Genomic DNA, 16045 nt, shown 5'->3' with positions numbered 1-16045 from the left:
GGGGCCACAGGGTGGAGAGGGGGCACAGTGCTGTAAAGTGCCTCAATGTCGCTTCATTTCCCCATTTTAATTGGGCTATCTAAATGCACCCCCGGTTTGTCAATACCCGCCAGGGTCCCAGATAAAAATGATTTGTCTTATGCATTCGGCGGCACGCTCTGCTGTTCCCCTTAGAGAGCGTGCCCTGCCAGTTGTCAGCAGCAGAGTGTAATGGAGAGCGCTCGTTGTTTTTGATTTTCAACGAGTAGCAGGAAAATAAGGGCCTTCCTCTATCAGTTCTGCCCATCTTGTCTTAGTCATATTTCTTTTTTCTATATGCTCATTCTGTCTGTAACTTACAAGTCAATTTAGGCATGCAGGCACACCACCTCTACACAGAAACACAGGCACAGGCACACATGCACAAATTCACATGCTATACACACGTAGACTCGTCTGTACAGGCACGTACACACGCAGGCACTCACTGAAGGTCAGCACAGTGAAGCCAATCTTATCTGTGTTTTTATGTGCTCTGTTTCCCACTGTCCTTGTCTTTTTCACACCTCCTGTCTCCATGTGCCATCACCTTCCCTCTCAGAGCTGGAGCCAGTGTTATCTGCACACAGTCCTGAGAAAAATTCAGGGCCAAAAGTGTGCCCTTGGTGTTTGGACTTTTGAGCAGAAGTATGATGCTCACACAATGTTTGACATGTTCATTCATTTTTTTGTGGCTCAAAGATACATTACTTTGCATGGTGAAGATAACCATATTCTACTTCACTATCAAGTCTGTGCAAATGCTGCTCTTTTATTCTCTTAACTCATTGATGATAAACATACATTGGTGGCTCGTGTGAAGAAAATGACATATAGTTAGATATAATTAGATGTAAAGCTTCCACATGCTTCCTGTGCAGCTTAAGCTATCCTTGTAACTTATCTTGTCTTGGATCATAGGCAGAGATTAAAAGTTAAAACGAATAATTTGCAAGTACCCATCACTGTAATTTATATGTTCTGTGTATGTCACATAGAAACCACCATTATGGCAATCTGGAGGTAAATTAGCTAACAGCAGTAGCCAAGCCTCAGTAAATTGTGAATTGGGCTGGGAATTCTAAGCTAACAGGTGTTGCCCAGCTGTGCTTTTGGACATGATGACATAGTGCTAGTCTTAAGAGCCCATCAGCAGCAGCACACTGACTTTCACAGCTCAGTGTTTACGACACAGGTCAGCATTTTTTCACTGGCGCGCAGCCAGAATTGTGTTTATCAGTGACCCCTCTGAATGGGAAGACAGAGCACATTTATTTGGATGCCATTTAAAGGATGTTTTAAACGTTTATTACTTTAGATAATAGTTAATAATGTGTTGAGATGTGGTTTTAGATGATTGTATACTACATTGTTTCAAAATTCTGTAAATACAGTATATTCTTATAATGATAGACATCAGTTATTCAGTCAGTGTTTGCTCTTCTGACCCGAGACCAAGAAACTTATTTTCTTACCTCGAAGCTGAACCTTGTTAAAATGTTTTGGCAGACTTGTTACATGGGGCAGACAGTTATATTGATAAAGCCCAGGGCCAATGTGATTCATCCCATCCTACAGCAGCCAGCGCAGTTTTCCATCAGATGATGACTGTAGCTACCTCAGAGGAGCTGAGGTGTCTGGTTTTATCCAGGTGTTCTTCACCTCTAGATAACCCTGGAGCTGCACCGTAGATTTAGTACAAATAACTCACAAAATAAAGCTGGAAAAGCCTAAAAAAATAGTAAATTCATCACATAAAATCAAGCTTTCACAAGAAGTCCATTAACTGGGTAGTGTTAGCAGACTGGCTTAAGTCAGGGAGAGGCCGTCTTCTTCAGATTGAAGAGGTTGTCAACCTTTTTTTTTCAGTTTAATGAAATGAGTGGGGGATGGGTAGTTGTCACAATGTTATAAATTCTCAGACTTGGTAGGGGGTGTTTCCAACTCTATTCAAGCTCTTGGGGGGTGGGGCAAAAGATAAGTCTTAAAACTGCCTGAGCCACAAAACCTCACTGGAGGCAACAGTTTTAATCTTGCATTGAGGGTTACTGCTAGAGTCCATCTGTGTTTTAAGTTTTACATTGCACTCAAATGAGATTAGACTAGCAATGAAATGGCTCATGTTGTGCAACTGGCACACTACACTACATTACTGTAGCTAGCAATTAATTTTCTTTCCCACTCTGTTAAGACCACCAGCCGATACTCTTTACTTCTACCTTTTACCACTGTGATTTGTTCAGCAATTTTATCTGAGATAAATGTCACATTTGAGTTGGAACAGACTCTTTACACCCACAAAAATACTTTTTTTCCCTCTCCTCAGGGGTGTGTGGGTGTAATAATTATTCTCCAGAAGGTTCCCTTAAACTCTCATGAGTTTGTAAGGAATAAGAAATTTCCAAAATGTCTAGATTGGATGTTCTTCTTTTTTCAGATAGTTGTGATGTAAATCTGATGAAGTTTTTGTCCACGGTGCATGCTTGAGATCCCATTTCCATTAGTATATATTTTTTTGTAGCACAAACAACAAGAATATATTTATATGTCAGGCAGTACAAATTGAATTATTTTTTAATCAGATGACCCACATCCCATTTGTTCTAAACTAGAAGGAAAGTTAAAGATAAAACAGTTCTTTCTCTTGCTGAAAAGTCTGTTGTGTGCACAGATCTGCAGCCTCCAGTAAAATCAGTCTCCCATTGTTAACAAAGAGGAATGTAGAACACTTTGCTGTTCGCCATTTCCTTCAGCAGAATTTAAGCCTAGAAGACATTCAACGCTACTGCTCTTAGTGTAAACCCACATACATGCTTTTTCTCACTCTGAATATCTTTTGTTATGTTAATTTCTATAAAAGACCAGTGTGTACAATTCAGTGGCATCTAGTGGTGAAGTTGCAGATTGCCACAATTTGAACGCTGTTCAGCCTTCTAAGCATTTAGGAGAAATTATGGTGGCCATGAAACTAGTGAAACATGCCAAAGGCCTTATCTACCAGTTTATAGTTCGTCCGTTCTGGACATTATATTGAATATTATGTTACATTTCTGCCAATAGATCCTATTAAATATTACACATTGGACCTTTAAGGTACTGCACTGTATCAGCAGCACTGCCCTATTTAGATTAATAGTAGTTGCACTAGCTAACAGTATGGCAATTCTTCTAGTTTATTTTCCCTTTCAGGAAGTGCTAACACATTATGATAGAATGTTAATGTATAATTTAATTACCACTGCAACATGGTATTATATATGGCTTCATCTGAAAACATTTGTCTCGGACTAGGTCATGGCTTGCAGTGTCAGCAATGCCACGGAGATATATATAAAAAAAAAAAACATCATTACGTCGAGGGCGAAACATTGTTGAAGCATTGCTGGATGAGTCAAGTTACAGTCCGCACAGTATTATTGGGATAAATGAGCAAACCTCTCCCCAAGGTCCCGAGGCTCTGTGATCTATTAAGGCGCTGTCGTCTCGGATGGTGAATCTCAGAGAGCGAGGGAATTTTGGGGGAAGAGAATGGTTGTGCTGACATCCTCTCTCAGTGCAATCCCTTGTCCTTGTAGGACGGAAGAGAAAAACAGTACCAGAGGCTGACTTGGCTGTTCCTCTGAGCTCTGTCATAAATCCAACTGAACATTTCTGAACATCTGTTGTGGATGATTAGCTCCATGGCTAGCAGAGTTTGACCGGAGGGAGTGAGAACCAGTGTGTTTGGGAGTTGTGTGTGTGTATATTCAACGCCTTGCTGATTTAAGAATGGGGATTTTGCATATTTATTTTTCCTTCTTTTGAGCAGTTTTTCCCACAAAACATGTTACTATACATGCTACGATGGTAAAGTCCTGTGGGGATGCTAGTATGTTTCAAGGTCACACTTTGTTAACCCCTAATTCCACTCAAAAGTAGAATTGGGGGGGGGGGGGTTGCCCTGATAGCTCAACTGGTAGAGATAAAAAAAATAAAATAAAAAAAGGTATAATTGGGGATATTGGACATGCTAGATAGCCTGCCTTTTTTGGTCTGGTTAAGGATAAGCCTGCATATGAGCTTACATTAGGTTCCATTTCTCCCTAAAAGGTGGTCGGTAGAGGCGAAGACATAATGGAGTCCCTAAGCCGCAACAATACATAACATCACGTGTACTCGTACTTCAAACAATTTTTTCTACATGCAGGTGCACTTCAAAAATGTTTCTCATTGGTCGAGGTTCAAAAAGGTAAGCCCTGCAGCCTCCTCCTTCTTCTCACTGAAATTTGACACCAGTGACATCACATGGTGGGTTTGGCTTCTCCCAGGCAGTCCCTGAACACCCGCTCAGTGTGTGAACAAGCTCTGCCTCTGAAGGATCTCTCCCCAAGCCACATTGCTCTATAGCCACAGCTGGAAACGTATTGCTGGGGAGCCAAAAAGACAGTTCCTCTGGTTTAATGAAACGCTGTGAATGGAATAACTGAGCAGGAACTGGAGACTACTTTCTCTCTCTCACACTTTTTCATCACACAGGGATAATCTTTCGTGGATACTGCTGGATTTTCTTTTCTAGGGTTTTGGATACTCTCTCTCAGGAATAAGGAATAAAACGATTTTAAAAGAATTGGACTAATTGACATGCATTGGTAAGTGGATTTTGCGTCACAGAATTGTTTTAACATAACAGAAGTTATTGCTTCTTGAAAACAGAAAAGGCACAGTTGTTTTTAAACTGGCTGGGGTAGACTCTGAACTTTGTCTATGTATCCCTGTTCTAGGATGTGTTATTTTTCATCTTGGGGTTTACCTTTTACAACCTGCCTCTTGTAATAAAAGTAGCAAAATAAGTTGATATGTTTCACTTCAATGGTCAGGTATTTTCTTACTATTCTTTTGTCCCCTTTTCTTTTGTCCTTGCTCACTCTTGCTTGTTAAGCCAAAACAATAGTTTAACCTCGTCTTGGCTTAGCTCTATTGGCTGGCTCTCTGGCAAATTGCCCTGTCTGGTGCAAGCCCTCCCCTACGTATTCAGAGGACTTTGAATAGAAGGGCCATAGAATGTCCCCTAGCTACCGCTGCTAAGGTGAGGCACCCTGCCGTTCTACTGCATTAGGCCTACACTGAGGCCAAACAACCTGTTTTTCCAGTTGTCTTTATCTCCCTGGGCAATCTGGAGGGTTAAGTTTCAGAGACAAGAATTTCTGTTAGAAGGAGACACTAGAAGGCCTTGAAATCCCAGATAATTTTAGAGGAGAACTTTTGGAAGTCACAAATTATGCTTTTGGGAAAATGTTTGGGTCTGGTTTTCAACAAAGTATAACCTGTAATACATGTCTCATAAAGTGTGATTTAAAGGTTTTACGTTTATTTTTGTCTGTGATTATCAGCTTTATCTTAGTTTAGAGATTTTTTTGGGGGGAAAGACTTGACTGAAGATGAAAACGTTTTGTACCCTCTATCTTCATTCCAACAAAGAATAACCAGCTCTAAGTGTTCCCTTCAGCTGTGATTATCTCTTAAATCTTAGGGTTAGGCTTGTTTCTTTTTTATTACGACATAAAGTTTTTATACTTATATGATAAACTTTTGGACTGAGTTCATCTTGTTCTTGGTCACAAAAAATGTGGCAGTTGTTGTACAATAAGTGTGTTGCTCAATACAAGGAGCTGGTGTCAGTGGGAAAAATATCCTGTTTGCAACTCACTCTTTTCTGTCAAAGCTGTCTTAAGCTTTCAAAGAACGTAGTGTAGACAACATGTCTGTCTCGCTTTGTCTGGCCTTTGAAATGACTAGACTTCTCCACTGCTCTCTCTCTCACTTGCAATAGGAACTTGTGTTTTTTTTCTTAGCTGTACCAAAGCTGAGCTTGCTTTTTATTTATTTATTGTTTATATTTTTCTTTTTAGTTAATGATTCAGGAGTACAACCCTCAGTGTACAACTCACCCCTGTTAGTCTTGACTTGCAGTGGTAACCCAGACTTGATTAAAACATGACCTTAAGGCGAAATTCAAGATGGACACTTGTTAAAATGTCGGTTCAGCTGCTCAGTAGCATAAACAAACAAGACAGAAAACTGTCATCCATGGTGATTTGTTCAAACAAAGTCAATCCCCTGTCTACACTGGATGACCTGTAGGTTGTCCTCCTTCACCTCCACCATGCAGGCCACTGACCCTTCATTCCACTTTTACGACTGTGCTTCTGACATTTTATCACCAGTAATGTTCCAAAGAAACATTAAGTGATGTCTAGGAAGTGACCTGAGCAAATCATCATCATCATCATCATCATCATCATCATCATCATCATCATCATCTATACCACTGCTCGTTATTAGATTTCCTGACCAAACGCATGAAATATCTGTCATTAAATGCATGCCATGGCTTTAGTCTTTCCTTTTGAATGAAATACTATGGTTGGAACAGTCAATCACTCAATCTCTATCCCCATCGGATCCCTCAAAAGTAATTATGGGATGAACATATGGATTTTTCCATAGAACTTGATTTCTCATCATCGTTGAATTGGGGGATGTGTAATGTCCCGTTAACACATGATGGATCTGCTTAGTCACTCTAGTCCCAGTTGGGACATGAAAGAGGTTGCTTATGATCACAGATCAATGTCTGTGAAGGCGATTGTGTCAGTGGAGCCAGACCTTTGTCTATGACGCATACTGTAAGTAGACAGAGAATGTACTAGCTTTTGTTGGGTTATTAAAGTTCAAAGCTTTGATGTTGTAGCTGAAGTGTAGACTTATTTATGAGTAGATGTCAGACTTAAAAGTGCCAGTGGGGGAAAGTTTGAAGGAAAATGTGCTTTTGTGTGAGGAAGTGTTGCTTGATGGTGACGAGGTCATGTGTGGTTGTTTTGTGATGACAGTCCACTGGTCTGCACTAAATAAGATGTTTATCCAGCTGGAGGTAAGTGTGCCAGATACGTCTTCCGTAATGTGCAATGTCAATCAGTGGCCACCGCCTGTGTGATGTGTTAGCTGTGTTGATAGTCACTTTTTGGTCTCAGTTGTGACACTTCTTTCTCTCAGACAGTCGCTCATTCATTGTGACAGGTGCTGAGGAGAAGGTTTAGAAAAAAGGGCATCTTTATCACTAAATTCACCAGTGTTTTGACAAGAACGCTTTTCCTCGGCTGCCCCAAGCAGAGAGCTCATTCGATTGAACCAGGTTCATGTCTATGCTTTGACATCTACACAGGCTTGCTGAGCACACCTTAAGGTTTTGAGATGAGATCATTATATCCAAATAAACAGGCAGGTTTATTTTAGAGAGGGGGATGTTATTTTTGTTGCAGATTAGTGATGAATTGAAATTGCTCCGTAGCCCACTGCATATGTGGCCGTATAGCTTTAGCCTATTGTCTCTTTAAAGTTAATTGAAAACAAGTGGATCATAGCGGAGGCTTAGATCACATTTAGCTCTTTTCTTAGTCCTTTTTTCTCTCATTACACTTTATATTCTATTCTGCATTTTAAATGTACGTATCATATTATGCATAGTTATCGCTCGCCACCAGAGGTCTGTTTTGTGCTCGTAGCCTTGCACCTTTTGATTTAAACCTTAAACTCTATGCATTTCAACCATGGGTTTCTCAATGGGAACACAAATCCACTTTGTCAGAGAGGACATTTCCCTCATTGCACAAAACTCATTTCAATTCCACATCATCCCATTACGCCGCCACATTGATTGAAACAGCCTACATTTTCCGGGGCAGCTGCATTTTTTTGTACTCTGTATATATGACAAGACCAAAGCTTATGCATGTGTTTGTAAAATGTGCAGAAATGCAGGTTGGAGACATACAGTAATATAAACTCTGCCATGCATTAACCTATTTCCTGAAAATAGGAGAAGACTATGGATTAGTGTCGAAGCTCTATTGCATGATACTGTTCATTTCCTTGATGTTATATCAGTGAATTACCGTATGATGCACTGCTAATATCTCATAATTAATGCTGTTTTTTTTCTGGTGAGAGACAAGGTCAGATTGGTTGCTTGCGGACTGCCATTAAAAGGAATTAAAGGTCGCAGCTTTACCTTGCTCTTGAGTATGAGGGGATAACTGTGATGCTAAACTGCAGTAAAGCAAATAAAATTGAATGTAGGCTTGATTTATTTGGTGCTTGGTTCTGGGAGTACAGTCATGTGGCTGATTTATCCCCCCTGCCTCCACCACCCCCCTTGTTTGCTCAACCTCCCAATTTCTTCAAATGCCTGGCTTAGACTCAACATTCTACTTGATTACTTTATCAGCCCTCCTGTCACTTCCTCCAAAGTTATGACTTCTTTTTCAACAGTCCACTGCTGGTGATCTCACATAGCAGCAAGTAGGACTGGCCTCTTACTATCAATAAGATGTCATATAATGGAGTCTTCACAGTCTTGGCTTCCCTTACACACACAGGCTCACACCAGCATCTGAGAGTATGACACGTGTGTTGCATGTTTTACAGTAGGGCGTATTTAGCATCAGTATAACATTTGGCTTTTGTTCATCTTGTGGTTCGTCCGCAAACACAGGCAATAACTCTTCCTCCTGCAGAACTCTGAGGTCCCTGGCTTGTTTTGGGAAGATGGATGGAGATTCATTTGGTTTCATTATAATGCCTGACTTATTTATAGCCTGCCTGTGCAGCGCCTGTTGGCCCACTGTGGCCCTGTAAGGATGCTGGGGGCTGAGGCGTTGATGAAACATTCCTGTGTCCAGGGGGTATTCTCTGAGGAAAGTACTGCTTGTTTAAGGGAGGGCAGTGGGGTGACAATGCAAGAGCCATGGGCAAGGCCACTGAAATCAAATTCCACTAGCCCTGCCTAGCTGCAGCATTCCTGTTTGAGAGCTTTGACCTATCAAAAGTCTACACTCTTGGGGGTGTTGGGCTATGTAATGACACCACACAGCACAACAACATGGGGAAATCTATGTAATATGATTTGGACCTATGGAAGTAGTTACCACAAAAAACGGAAGGGGGAACTTAGAAAACATTGCTCCCCTGAAACCCACTTTCATATTTTACTTATGCACAGTTTGGAGTTCCACAGCACCAATCCCAAACCTTTATCTGGATCTCCCCCTTCAGCCTCAGAGATTACCGCTTCACAACCCCGGAGCAGGGATGCTGTCTGCCTGGTAATTTGATGGCTAATCCCCTGCCTCTTCCCTACAAATCTCTTCCCTGATAAAGGGGTTGCTTCTACATTAGTAAACATGGGAGACTTGGATGCTTAGGCTGACAGTCAGACAAGAGGACTGGTTGAGGAAAGGGGAGATAGAGGGGTAACCAGTTCCCTCTTTAGCCCCTTTGCATCGCATGCTTGAAAACTCAACTTAAGCACCATGATGACCATTTAAACCATGGAAGCACCGTTAAACTTGAGAGGCTACTAATTTTATGTATGAGGTAAATAATGCATAGCACATTTTTGCGCATGTTGGTGAGTTCGTGAAAAAAAAAAAAAAAGATTGCTCAGTATCTCATGAGGTTAGTGGCTTTAATGGTTTGATGGTGAGTTGCGAATGTCTGTGTGCTTTGCGGAGAGTTTGAGAACACTCCATTGTTGATGCACATTCATTAGCTTTTTGACCCGAATATGTTATCTTAACGATTACTGCTCTACTGCCGCGGCTAGACACGATGGCTCACTTAAAAGGACTTCACTTCCTCAGATCTTTCTTCACAGACTATATGGACTGACTACATTACTAAGCATCACTAGATTGCTGGCTGTCCTCATAAGAGTTTTATTAGCCTATGCCCCCCTACATGATTTCTGTTTCCTGGATGGTTGTTCACCTCCTCTGATGGTGCATGAACAACGCACAAAGCCCAGGAATCAAAACTGACGCCATGAGCCCAAACATGCTCAACCAAGTTTAACAAGATCTGGCAAGATAGCATTTAACCAGTCTATGGAATGACTTCAGCTTGATGACTGCAACATTGGCTGTGATGGCTTTTCATTTGTTGACCTGACAGAGGCACTTTAGGCGTCAGGGGGGATGTGGTGGGCTGAGTGACAGGTCCTGTCCCTGCGTGTCTTTCTGTATGTGTAATGGCCTGGTGTTCAGTCTAATAGTTGTCAGAGTGAGATGACATGTCAGGAAGGATTTGGTGAGACCTCTGTTTTCAGCACATTGCAGAGCAGTCAAACATGATGACTACACACGTGGACTGCAGTGAGGGCTCAAAGTTTTGCGTTTTGTGCGTTTCTTGTTGTTTTGACTTTGTGATCATCTGCAGATGCAAGCTACTACACCTCAACCCACGCATCCTTGAACAACATATAAGTATATTGCTGAAAGGTTTAGTCAAAGCACGACCATTGCTGTGTTATTCAACTTAATTATTTTTTCAACATGTGATTGTATTCTTGAAGTGATATAATTCATAGGTTTTACAGAGTTTTCTATGAATGATACTGTTGATAGCGTCTCTGGCATCTTCACTTATAATTTATGATCTTCTTTCATAGAACACTTAATCTAAATACCAGCTTGCTTGATTGGATTTTTTTTTTTTTATGAAGTCGGTTTTCACCCAACTATTTGATTAGTCTTAGCCTTTGACTCACAGTAAACTCAGAATTTCTCTAACTGGATGTGTCCAGAAGATCTGTGTGCGTGTGTGTGTGCGTGTGTGTGCGTGTGTGTGCGTGTGTGTGCACGTGCACTGTGTGTGTGTGTTGTGTGTGTATGTCTTGTTAGCCAAGCTGCAGAACAGTGACTCTACACTGGTGGTAATTGATAGTCTGGAGGCTGTCTCAGCTGCAGGTAAATCCTATCTGCAGCTGTACTGTGAGGGAGAGGGGTGGGGTAGGGGGGAGGGTATAAATAAGTCTTCCAAGGACTAAGGATTTCAGAATAACTAGAGGGATGGTGGGAGGGGGGGAGACAAGGAGAGCAGATAGCATAGCTGAAAGACAGGGTAATGGTGGTACGAATGTTTAATATGGTATAAGTTAAAATTTCTTCAAGATTGCAAAGGCTTAAATGTACATTTAGGCTGCATTTTTCTCAAGAACATTGCTCTTAAGAACAGCGTATTACCCCATGTCGTCTTTGTTCTGTGTCCATTGCTTGCCTAGTGCATGAAGCTAAGTGCACAGGCTTAGGTGTGGCTTTTGCCTCTTTTAAACCACTTCCATCAGATTGACAGAGTGAAATTCAGTCTTATGCTTTGCCCAGGGAGATGTACTGCAGAGAGAAGTAAGAGAGAGCGAGAATGGGAAGAGTGCGAGAGAGATTGGTCCCAGTGAGAGATTCATAGGTAGTAATGAGGACGTCGGTGGAGTGCAGGTCGTCGTGTTGTGGCTCTGGCCTGTCAGTATAATGGACCTTGCTAGTCAGCTGGCAATCGATTGTACTGCTCACGACCTCGTCTGCCTGTTGTTCCTCACTCTTCCTGTCTGTCAACCTGCCACCCAGAGATGGAGGACGAAGCAGAATCTTCTCCCAAACGACAGATACAGTGTCCAGATACTTTCTCATTACATGAAAGGTGGTCTGAGGTGATGTGTGGAGGAAGGCAGGTCTGACACTACATTTCCGGCCAAGGAAATATAAAAATCTCAGGGTAACAATCTAATTCATTCCTGTTTACTTTTTCCTATGTCTGGTAACTATAAGCGTTCAGTTGGTGTATTGAATTGAGTTTTTTTTTGGTTTACTATTCAATCATGTTAATTGATGAATTGGTCAATCCTGATGATCAAATTTGCTGTCTATTACATTTTTATCGACAGAACACAGATAGATACAGTTTCCGTCTCTGCTCATATTATGTCGGACAAATTGTTGGATTACATACTCACAGTAAGGAAAGACCTGCGAGGTTAGTGGGGAAGTACTGCACTTGTTTGGTGAACATGGTCTAAGCTGAGAGTTTCTGCTCCTCTTGCCCTTTATCGACTGGTTCCTGCCTGTTCCACACTCATCTCTTTTACATTTTAAATCCTCAGGCCTCCGGAGAGCATTGGGGATATATGGTTCCATCTGCTCCAACAGACCAGCTCATGGCTCAGACAGAGAGAAAGAGACAGAGAAGGAGACATGGCGAGAGAGAGAGAAAGAGAGGGGGGGGGACAGGGGGGATGGAGAGAAACACAGACTGACAGAAAGACAGAACGGCTTATTAGAATCTGCCTCTTTTCACTAGTTAGACAGGGGCTGAGAGGATAGCCGTCTGTAATAGAAGGCAGGAAAAGAGTTAGATTAGGACTCGGGGATCGTCTTTTTTCCACATTTGAAATGGCAACTCACCCATGTTAAATATGTTAGGTCCTAAGTGTTTCAGGTAGACACGAAGCCTTGGCTTTTCTTTGTGTAACGCAGTTTTTTTGTTTCAGCGTGGGTCTCAGAATACCATATGTTTATGTTCCTTTTAGATTCTTCTAAACACATTTCTCATCAAGGGGTCCTCCTTTGTAAATAGAACCTTATGCTTCACCCCAGACACCATCAGGTGTTTCCCACCACAAATGCTTGATTATATGAAGTGCTTTTCCCAGCCCTCTTTGAGTTAGTCTAACCCTGCCCTGTGTCAACATTGGATTTTTTCTTCTTCTGTACCTTGGACTGTGAGGATTGCCTTTCCTGTGTCGTTTACATGCTCTGTTTTAAAGTGAAATAAGTACAGGATTGTGTCAGTCTACAGTTTTATCTGTGCGTTTTCACTCTGACTGACAACAAACAAGCCCAAACCCATCCAGTGTGGTATGAAAAACCTTGGACTTTCTGTGTCATAAAATGAATGTCGTCTACAGTGTCACTGCATGTCCTCACCTCTGTGTTTAGTGGGGGAATATTGTAGCTGACGTAGTTCCTCAGAATTAGATTTGCATAAAAGGATGTAGTGAGATAGGAGACTGCATTCATGCTTCCAGTTACACAAGCACAGACCATCCACCTGGTGCCCATGAGTGAGTGAATGCCCACTATTTTTGAATAATGGCCAATGGTAGCAGTCTGGCTAATCATTACATAGCCAATTTGAATTTTGCTAGCATCCACTAATCCTAATTTCTCTAGAATATGAGAAAAAAGGTCAAACAACCACTTAGGAATCTCTGTTTTTACTAGTCCGCTGAATGAACACCTGGCAAATCAAGGTATTTGATCACACTGATGAAAAAGTCCTGAAAATCCAATATTGCCTCAAAGCAGCTCTGCTCGCTCATTGACTTGCATTTTCTCCAATGGCTAGACATATTAAAGGAATGCAAAGGGTCTATTGAATTGAATACTTTCTCATATAGCCCAATCTTAGTACAAAGTATTGTAGCAAACAATTACCAGAGTTGCTGCTTTGTCACGGAGCACAGAGGCCACAGCTTGGTTCTCATGTACTGTAGGCCTCTGGAGGGTCCCTGCTGGCCAAAGAGCTCCACTCCCAGCCCGTTACAGTCACTAATCTGGCCTGACACCAAGCTGATTTACAATACCCCCCTACTCTAAGCACCGACTGACTAGAGGTAATTGATTTAGAACAGTGGAGACACCTGCTGAATAGTATGAAGCACTCAAAAACAACCCTCGTATACAGAAAGTTGGGCTGAATATCCTCACCAAAGTGCAACCTGTAGGAAATATATACACGTAAACCTAAAGAGACAGGGAAGGTTTCTTTCCTTGTTGAGCAATTCTAGTGAGAAAAACCTGCTTACACAGTGTCTTTTCAGTCCCTTCTGTTTCTATCGTAGTTTCCCAATTCTTAATTTTGACCATTTCCAGTTGCTAAAAATCCACCCATGATATATCCGTGGATTGAGCTGAGCCTGAACAACTGCCTCTATTTGGCCAGCTATTGATCTATGGAGCTCTGTATTTGCCAGTCTTTCTGCTCACATGCCTTCACTCTGTTTGTCTTTTACTGGCGGAGACCAGGCTTTCTGCCCAGGGGGTGGTGGGGGTGGGGGGGTTGAGGTCCTCTGCATGGTGTGAGTGGGGGGGGGTCGTTCTATGCCTTCTGTGCTGCCTGCCTAGTCATTTTATGGCACCATCTGCCCACAAGCAAACCGTCAAGTGGTGACGTCTTAGCCCCTCTCTCTTGCTTGACAGTGTGAATTTCCTTTTGATATATATGCACATCTGCTGTTGAGAATGTGTCTCGGTTTATATTGCTAATTTAATGTTTGGCCATAGCACTGAATCATTCTTAATTACGTAGTAATTCAATTGTAGAACTCACTAAAATGTAAACAAAAACAATATTAAAACTTTTTTCTTTGAACTAGGGCAAGGCTATTGACTGTGTACATTTTTAGAGGCCCTGAATTGAATACAAAGCTTTGTTATTTTAACATTCTCCATTAGTTTTATTTAGACCTTAGTTTTGAGGAGAATTACAGGTTGGCCTACATAATAACAATAGAAGATTTTTTTATTTATATACCACACTCAAAACAGATGCCTCACAGTCAACAGAGATAAAAAGCAAAGAACATTTCAGTAATAGAAAGATAAACAGTAAGGTGATTTATAAGTAAAATTATAATCATAATAATGTTAATACCCATGATAATAAATAAAAATTTGAAAATCCAGATCCAGATATTGGGATGACAAGACAGGGAATTAAATAAATAAACAATAGTTTTAAATACAAAAGCTTAGAATAGGGGCTGTTGTGTGTTTGCAAGACTTATTTTTAACTTAACTTTATGTTTTTAGGAATATTCCATTTTAAGTTTCCAGCTTAACTGGTCTGTATTCTGTAAATGTGGCTCTAAGGTTGATGCTACTTTACAGAAAACTGTTTCATCCACTCCATTGGTCCAGATATACACAGCATTGCTTTTATTTGATGAATGTCTGTTTTACATTGAGCCTGCTTTTTGATTTATTGCAGGCCGTTTGCCCAGCACTTTGTAGTGCAAGCCATTTCTCCTTGCTCTGCAGCTCGACAACGCCAATAATCACTCTCCAATAAATTCAAATGGAAGTGGCACTCTGGTATGTCTCTTCTACTCCGTGTAATACATATCAGTGTAATACATATCACCTTTCATTCCCAGATTGATTTGCAGCTGAAAAGATTGGTAGCCCCCCAGAGGTGATTGTAAATCCCTACTTCAGTGGCAATTTATGGAGGTGCCTGAGTTTTGTTAAATGTTCACTCAACCAGACTAAATGCCAATCGACATTGTATCATATGGTTGAAGCCAATAATCAACGGTTTTTGCATTCAGTTGAGAGGCAAGTTAGTGCCCGTGTCAGGACATCATCAGGAACCTGTTGTATTAAATGCAACCCTCACGCATCACAGATTTCATTAAAGTAAGTCATGAAGTCTCTGTCATATGTTGTAAATGTCTGTATACATTTCACGTGGCTGTACTGTTACTATACTTGATTATTTAAGTGTCTTAAATTAACTCCCTGATGGATTTCTTTGAGTTATCCACTCAGTCAGACGCTTTACTCATGTGATTTATTACGTGTGTGCTTTCATTGTAGGTCAGCATAATCAGTACTTCCTGCTTTCTGTTGCTCAACTTAAGAAAGTCCACTTGTCTGTTATAGGTGTCTTTCGGTCTCTCAATCTTCTGCGTTAACGATTAACTCTGTGGAATCAGCTTGTAAACAAAAGTGCTGTAAAACTTGATAGGTCACAGGACATTAGCCTTTGTTAGGTGAATTTCAATGCAAGGCCTTGTCGCAGCCCTGTAAAAAAGACATGCACCATCAAGTCTGTGGATAGAGAAAGGCTTTCAGAGTTGGAGGGAAAACCTAATTTTGTTACTTTACACTTTCATTTTACACTACGGAGCTCGTCGGCTTGTAGTAATTCTCCTGGGGTCTTGTGGTGTGTGTACACTGCTGAGGTAAAAAAGGAGCACAGACTTGTGAGGGTGAGCCTTCTAGGGCATGGAAAACTAATCAGGGGCCAAAACACTGCTGTCGAAATGCAGCTTGTAACTGTGTTTATGGAGCCGTTGCAGGCTGCGCCAACACAAACCTCTCCGGTCTGGGTTTATCACCTCCAGAGACGGCCATGATTAGCTCCCCACACTGCTAGC

The 16045-nt window shown here is 41.4% G+C and overlaps 1 protein-coding gene across 14 annotated transcripts in view; it reads left to right on the top strand.

Moving 5' to 3' along the window:
* The window catches only part of LOC127379237 (receptor-type tyrosine-protein phosphatase F), a 158814-nt gene that overhangs the window by 33865 nt on the left and 108904 nt on the right, over window positions 1-16045 (top strand). For 13 of the 14 annotated variants that reach the window (XM_051375275.1, XM_051429422.1, XM_051429246.1 and 10 more), the window contains exon 1: window positions 4331-4646. The exons of the other annotated variant lie outside the window; for it this stretch is intronic. The gene's annotated coding sequence lies outside the window, so the exon portion shown is untranslated. Of the gene's footprint in view, window positions 1-4330; window positions 4647-16045 lie in introns of those variants that run through there. 14 annotated transcript variants of the gene reach the window in all.

Source organism: Dicentrarchus labrax, unplaced genomic scaffold, assembly GCF_905237075.1.
Source record: "Dicentrarchus labrax unplaced genomic scaffold, dlabrax2021, whole genome shotgun sequence".
Taxonomy (NCBI): domain Eukaryota; kingdom Metazoa; phylum Chordata; class Actinopteri; family Moronidae; genus Dicentrarchus; species Dicentrarchus labrax.
This window is presented reverse-complemented; position numbering and strand designations above follow the sequence as displayed.